This window comes from Microtus ochrogaster, unplaced genomic scaffold, assembly GCF_000317375.1.
Source record: "Microtus ochrogaster isolate Prairie Vole_2 unplaced genomic scaffold, MicOch1.0 UNK8, whole genome shotgun sequence".
NCBI lineage: Eukaryota > Metazoa > Chordata > Mammalia > Rodentia > Cricetidae > Microtus > Microtus ochrogaster.
Window position 1 is genome coordinate 10,151,709 of NW_004949106.1, and position 7,807 is coordinate 10,159,515.

The following is a 7,807-nucleotide window of genomic DNA, read 5'->3' on the forward strand; positions in this document are numbered from 1 at the left end:
TTTTTTGAAGAGCTGGAGGCTGCCCTCTTCCACTATCTTGCAATACACTCCCAGCAGTTAACAAAGCAAAGCTATGTGCAGAGGGCTACATCAGTCCACTAGTGCTTACTTAACCATCCCATGTTCAATTAAATAGTAGTCATCTAAATGAATGTTTTATTATGCTTTACACTTTAGTAATTGGTATATTTTATTAATAACAATATAATTTATTGTCTAAAATATGAACATGTTATGCTAAATGTCACAACACAAATTACTTTGAAGTAAAGATTCTAGGGGCTAATTTTTCATGCTTCATATTTAATGACTGGAAATTGTTTTGTGGTTTGTGGTTTACTGCGAGCATACTGCACAGTATATGTGAAAACCTTGCAGAGAATGATACACACGGTTACTTGATGGTAAACCACAAATTACAGTAATTTGAAATTTGTTTAATCAAAACTCCTGTGTGTCAAGTTCATCTTTTCTCTTAATGTTAGCCTTTCAAGTCTCCATTTTTGACACACTAAGCATATAAGCAAGCAAGTAATTATTAACAGTAAAATAATTAAGAACTCTTTGAATACAGAGTTTTCAGTCCTAGGATCATACACATACAAGCAACACCATAGAGACTGAGGGTGTTGTATTTATATATTTTTTCAATATGTGTGTATGTGTATGTGTGTGTGTACACGTAACAAAATTTAAAGAAAATTTAAAGAGAATAAGATGGTTGAATTGGAGGGAAGGGACAGACAAAATATATAATTTATAACTAAAAAGTAAAAACAATATTAAAAAAGACAAAAGAGGCAAACAATAGCTTTAAGAACTATCATGCTAAAATTTGTTTTCATCATTCTCCAATTCGTTAAGAAGCAGATAATCATAGTTTTTATTAAAAGTAATACTAATACTATTGTGGCATTTTATGTTAATGCAATTACAAGCCAGCTTATCCTTTGCAAGAACTGTTACATAAGAGTTTGCAGCTGAGTGAGTTAGAATGCCATTTCTAACAAGCACTGCATCAAGCTGTACAAATAGGAGAGCTATTGAAATTCACTCTGATTTGAAGAAGAAACTCTGAAACTGAAGAAGTGCATTTTTCTAGGTTATTTATATAAAAAGCAGGTATGGTGAGATTCGCTGGAAAGTAAAGCTCTATTCGTACCAGTTTTCCTTAACTGCAATTACTTCCGGCCATCTAAGGATGATGCGTATGAAATTGCATTGCTGCCTCTAATTGAGCTTAACATTTTGGTTTCATTATTTCTCCTAACCCAAGGCTCATGTTTTTAAGTAAATGTTAGCGACACAGTTGGACTGTGAAGAGCTTTGTACAAACCTCCCTACATTTTGCTTTCTTTCTCTATTCTTTCCTCAAATGACAGATTCATTTTACTTCATTAACATTGCTTTATTTGCTCATCCACGGACGAAGACAAGCTAAACACATTTCAAATAGTCCACAGCTGTATGGGGTTAGGGACATTTTGTTGGTTAGAACAATTATAAAACATTTCTCTTGCCTTAGAAAATCCTATGAGGTGGTCCTATTCTAGAGCGTAGGAAATAACTCCTATCCTGACCAAGTTCACAGACTGTTTGAAGAAATATGGCAGAGGTATTTTCAAAACTCTTTAATACAAAGCATTAAAGGAGGTGAAAGCAAGGTTATTTCTGTAAGTATAAGGCCTGAGGGATCCATAAGGCAATCCCTTCCCCCCAAACAAACAAAGAAAATCCCCTAAATGATAGAGAATCAGGAAAACAGTGCCTAACTCAGGTTTAGCCACGTGCTACAAGTAACTGGAAAGGTACAACAGCCACAGGCTACCAGAGCTTTTCCTGAATCACCAAAGTTACAAGTGTCTTGACCAGAAGTGTGCCTTGGCTTCTAAATTTGAAGTAAGACAAAATTAAACCAGTACTTCTTCAGGGACATATAAGAACTGAGTCTGAAATCGCTAAAATGCCAAGAGGTACTGGCTGATATCTTCAAACAGTTTTCCTGTTTCATTTTCCTTTGCATCATGTACAAAATTGAAACAATGGGAGGCTGAATGCTTAGCATTTTACATATGAAGAACTCATAAGAACGCTAGAGAATAAATAAGAGCAATTAAAATCATTACCATATTTCCATTGGGGTTTTAATGAACTTCCCACGGATGTAGAAGTGAAGACACACTTCCGGTCAGGGAACTGTAAATCAGTGACTTAGGAAAAGCATTACTGTTGAAAATGCCTTCACATTTGTCTTTTTGGGGAGGAGAAGGGAGAGGTATGAATGAGAAAAAAAAAAGGGCATTGTTTCTAAAACTGGTGATGAGGTTTTAAAAATAATCAAAAAATAAGAACAAAAGTTTCTGAGATCTGGCAGAGTAAAATTTCAGATTTTTACATGTGGGTTTGTGCTTATTCCTTAAAACTATTAGCATTTGTAACCTGATTTTAAAGCAAACACACATCAGAATTGTAAAACAAAAAGAAAACTATTTTTTTTTTTGTAGCATTTCTTTCTCTTTCTGTTTATCCCTCCTCACACCCCAGGCTAATAGAATCAAGGTTACCAACTAGCCGAGAATAGCCTAGGACAGGCTGTTCCTCAGAAATCATGAAGTAGATTTGTAGACTTGAAAAGTTTTGGTGGTTTGGCCAGGAATCAACCAAGAAACAAACATCCTAGATGTTTTCTCAGCCAGAATTTCGGAACCATTTCAGGTTTTTACTGTTCTGGTCTAAGGATAGAAACACGATCATATTTTATTTTTTAAATAAAATAAATATTACTGTACAGTTTAAGTTCTTAACTAATTTTTTTTCTCTGACATTCAGCTTGAAACAATGTGACCATAAAAATCATTTGATCAAAACATATTATATGCAGGCATAAATTCTCTAAAAATTCTTCAGTACTGATTTCAAAGTGGTACTTTTAACTGCTTAGACTCTTGTTCTCTGTCTCTGTGGCCAAGGTTTAACAATACACAGAATGTTCTTTCATAAAACATATATATACACAGTAGAAGCAAAATGTGAATAAATAATTTTTGGTAATTCATATCAGAGACTAGTTGACTCTATTTGTGATTTATTAAGATATGAAGTTATTGATTTAAATTGTGTATAAACTGAATTAAAAAGAAGCTTGAAATTTTCTTTTGCTTGAATCAATCCAATCTTCCGTATATTGCTGTAATGAAGGTTATACAAGTTGTTCACGTTACAGTTCCCCAAGCAGAATTAACCCACCAGAGTCGATGAGATTCTGGTCCTGCATGGGTTTTTTTTTTTTCATGGCAAATAAACCAGCTTCCTCTCAGTATATTAATGCCATTCTAGCAGGAATGGGAAAACTGCTATATAATTCATCATTTTGAAAAAGATGAAGTAGAAAATAGTCGCAAATGCTGTTGTCTTAGAGTCTTAGGGTTTCTGCTGTGGTGACAAGACACCGTGACCATGGCAACTCTTATAAGGAAAACATTTGATTGGGCTGGCTGACTTACGAAGAGACCTCAAAGCCTGCCCCACAGTGACACATTTCCTTCAACAAGGCCACATCTCCCAATAGTGTCAGTCCCTATGACCTTATGAGGGTCAATTCCATTCAAACCACCACAGCTGTCAACATAATGCAATTAGTGTAATAGGACCTAGGTGTTTCAGAATATAAAGGTACAATATCACATGAGAATAAATATTACATTAAACAAACACTTTTACTTATAGTTGGTATACTTGGATCTAATAATGTCTCATTGTGGCTCTTTATATTTTTTCCTATCTGCTGTAGGAGGAAGCTGCTCTATTGCTGATTGATCTATGAGTATTATTATAGCATATTATTAGGAGTTATTTTATTGTTACTTTTTTAAGGCCAGCAGTATTGGTATATAGGATATCTAGTCTCTAGTTCTTGATTACTCAAGTGGTTTGGGGTATAAATTCCATCTCATGGACTGGGCCTTAAGTCTAATCAGATATTAGTTGGTTACTCCCACAAATTTTGTACCTCCATTGCCCTAGCATATTTTGCAGGCAGAATAGGTTGTAGATCAAAAGTTTTGTGGTCTGGTTAGTGTTTGTGTTTCCTTTTTGGTATCCTGCAGAGTACCTTCCTGTATCAAAGACACTAGAATATAGGGGTGAAAAAATGTTCTATGTGGGTATCAGTTCCCCCTTTCAGTGTTCAATGAGTTATATGGGTGTTGCCTTCAACAATGGGGCCATATTACCAGTTTTAGAGAGCAACCTATTGTCTTGGAAACAGACTGGGCTAGTTTGGGATTTCCATGAGATGCATTTGGCCAACAACTCAATTGTATGTAACCCAGTCCTAATACTGGAGTCATGCTTGGTGGCAAGAGATGGCCAGTTGGGACTCTGTCTCCCTCATTATTTGGAGATTTCATTAGGATTACTTTCATATATTTTAAGAAGTTTTCATTTTAATAGATCTCCATACCACCCATCAAATGCCCCTTCAATTCTTTCTGTCTATCCAATCTTCTGTTGAGGGACATCTAGCCTCTCTTTCGAGTTTTGGGCTATTATGAATATAGGAGCAATGAAAATGGTTAAACACGTGTACTGACGGTAGGATGGAGTGTCTCAAGAATGTTATAGCTGAATCCTATGATATCACAAATAATTAATACAATCTCTTCTTTGTATTTTTTCAGGAAAAAAATTGTAATCCCCAACAAAACAAAGTTTAACTTTCCCTGTGGGAGAATCTTCCAATGATTATTTTTAGGAGGCTAAGAATTATTATAAGTACGTTTGTCTGTCAACCGTTTTAAAGGTAGGGCTGTTGGTACCTTTGAAATAGCAGCAGCTGTTGTGCCCTGTTCTTGTACAACTTGAATGGTCGATGACTGCTTTTTATAACACCTTCTAATATTTTTCCCAGAAACATGCATTAATTTATGGTTCATTACTAAGATTGGGAGGGATGATAATCTGAGTATTCTATTGCTGTAACAAGTCACATCCCCACAAATTCATTGTTATGTTAACTACATATGGTTTTCATAATCTTCTGAATCTTCTTAAATCGAACATTGGCACAGGAGTCCATTCAGTTCTTACAGAGCTTTATCATTTGACAATTCATGTAATGTTAATGGATTTATTAAAGTTGGTTGTTTGAGAACCTTAGACTGTTCATCTCTATTCTTATAAATGCAAGGTTAAAATTGACTCTCCATTAAATTCTGTCTATCTTCTGTCTGGATTTGAGTATCTCTGTGATCTGTTTTCTTAGATTGTTTTTAAGGCCTGTATCTTAGCTCTCAGATTACCCAATTTTTTTTTCAGTGAGAAGATAAAAACGATAAAGCTGATAACGTTTACAACTGACATTACATAAATTTCATCTAAATTAGATATTCTCTCATCTAATCATTCCGTTTTGAAAACTGCCTAGTATATTATCATACAGAGACACAAATTCCTCCATTGTAATGGCTTTTCCTATTTTTTTTAATATTGGGAAAATTCTCTTTTAACTAATCCCTCTTTTAAGAATCCTGAATTGTCAAATCTGTCTCAAAAAAAATCTGAATTGTCTTATCAAATTAGCTGGCAAAGAGGAGGAAGATGTGAGGCTTATTGCTGCTGCATAGAACAGTAAAATCCTGACTTTATTTCAAGATAGTTACTTAGCCCTGGCAGGAACCCCGCATTCAGCTCGGCCCAGTCCCAGTGGCCAAAAAACCTGAGACAGATGACCTTTTGGTGAATTTTTAACCCTAATGTTGCATGCCAAATGTAGCACAAACAATAAAAGCCCACAAACATATATTAGTGTCCAATCTGCAGATCAGAAAAGCAAAGCAGCCAGCCACTAGCTACTACCTCTACCTCCGACCAAAATAGCTGTCCTGCCTCCAGCAATCCTCAGGATGAGATTAAGCTGAGACCTATCTTCTCCCATTTTATTTTCCTCTCTAGTGCTGCAATTAAAGGCATGTGCCCAGCTTCTATGGTGACCTAGTGTGGCTACTGGGATTAAAAGGCATGTGCCTCCACTGTCTTGTCGGTATAGCTGGCCATGTGGCTATTTTACTCTCTGATCTTCGGGCAAGATTTATTTATTAAAATACAAATGTAATATCACTACAGACACCAAAACCATGGCTCTCTAAATCATCAGAATGGAAGCGCGTGTGAACTAACAGCGACTTGGGCAGCAAGCACAGAGTCTGAGCGGGTCTGCACTAGGTGGAGTTCTAGAGCTGAGAGGAAAGGGGTCACATGCCCCTGTCTCTAACTCAAAAGCAACGTCCAATTGATAATTATTGCAAATGAAATTTTAGTTTTCTTCAAGGGAGTCTCACTCGAAGGGTGGGCTCCATATCCAGCATAGACGGCCAACAGAAAATGAATTCAATGGCCTCATTGGAGATTCCTTGCCTTAGAAGTCAGGGCTTAGTTTTTTGCTTTGTTTCTTTTTAATTTACTTTATTTTTCTTTTATTTATGTATTTCCTCTCTTTTTTTTTCCCCTCCAGGTCTTTTGTATAAATCTTAGGGCTCCTGAATGCGTGAATGAATGGATTTCTGTGTCCCACTGTTTCTTGTGCCTTTGCTTGGTCTCATTTCCTTCCGTTTGCTTGTGTTTGCTTTTGTTTTGTTTTATTATTATGCCCTAGAACACTGTTTATTTTTCAATGACAGGCAGAAAGGGAGTGAATTCAAGGGGGGGGGAGTGGGGAAGAACTAGAAGAAGTAGATAAAGAGGAAACCATAATCAGGATATATTATGTAAGAAAAAACAAATAAATTCAATAAAACAAAAATAAAATATAATATTTGAATACATTGAATTTAATGTGCTAACATTAGTGACATAAAAGATGAAACACATAGGTTCCAAATACATAAAAAAAAACATTTTTCTCCACTTGTCTGTGTCTATGTGTAAGAAGTAAAACAATCTCTCGGTTCACCCCTCTTCATTTTTCCACATTTTTATATTTTATATATTTCTTTTAAGCTGTAGATTAGGTAAGGTAAGAGGGAATGAATTCTAGAAATAGGCTGAACTGTCCCAACCAGATATGTTTTATCACTGAATCTCATAGAGGATGGGAAAGGACAAATTTAGAGAAGGTTTTTTTTTTTTTTTTTTTTTTTTTTTTTTTTTTTTGCTTACAACCAAGTCAAATTAACAAGCTCTTGTTTTTCTTTCTGTAGAAACCTCCTTAAGTGCCACTCTTGAGGAGGTCTTTGGAGTGACCTATCTTTAGGGTAAGGAGACCAGTGAGAAAAATGACAGGAACAGGAAGAGGAATGGTCATTAATACAATTGTGGCACATTGTATTAAAGCATGAAATGTTAAGATTAAATTCATTATTTTGTGAAGCTAACATGTTCTAATTCAAGTGAGCCCTTCTGTTATCATTCTACATACAGCATGTATGTTACCCCTCCATTTGAACTAGAACTCTTCAACTTTGCGTGAGTTTTAGGTGATCTAACTACAATGCTGACTCTCCTACTTGTCTGTGTTTCTCAGGTACCACATATTCTACAAGTGTAAAACCCTTGCAGTATCTTATAGATCTATAACCCCACATCAGTTTCTAGAATATAGTAGATGATTAGCACATTTGTATTTATTTATTGGCTAAACATTTTTCTCTGAGCCAGAAGCTATCAGAAAAAAATATTGAACACACTAGAAATCTGTTATATGTTAATTATAAGAATAGCTAAACATAAAATTCAAAAACAGCCATTACATTCCAGGCAGTGGTGATGCACGCTTTTAATCCCAGCACTCAGGAGGCAGAGGGAGGCAGAT